Raw genomic sequence first — 306 nt, 5'->3', positions numbered from 1 at the left:
TAAGCAGGGAAGGGATCAAGCAGTGGAGAAAATGAGAAGAGAGAGAAGGGGCAGGAGGTAAAGAAGAGAATTAAGAGACAGTGTGTGCATGCACCAGCTCCCTACAGGTGTGCAACCTTTATATACTGAAAACACGCAATAATAGAAATTAAAGCTAAATATTTCATTTAATTTTTTTCACAATAGGTGCTTTAAACAATTCATTTAACTGAAATGGACTTACAGTTGTTTCTGAAGTGACTTCCATTCATTTTGATACATCTTTTCCCCATGATGATTTACAGGATCTTCAAGCCAATATAAATA

The sequence above is a fragment of the Octodon degus genome, unplaced genomic scaffold (assembly GCF_000260255.1).
Source record: "Octodon degus isolate 3935 unplaced genomic scaffold, OctDeg1.0 scaffold00293, whole genome shotgun sequence".
Taxonomy (NCBI): Eukaryota; Metazoa; Chordata; class Mammalia; order Rodentia; family Octodontidae; genus Octodon; species Octodon degus.
The sequence above is the reverse complement of the archived record's forward strand: the minus strand, read 5'-3'. Positions refer to the sequence as shown.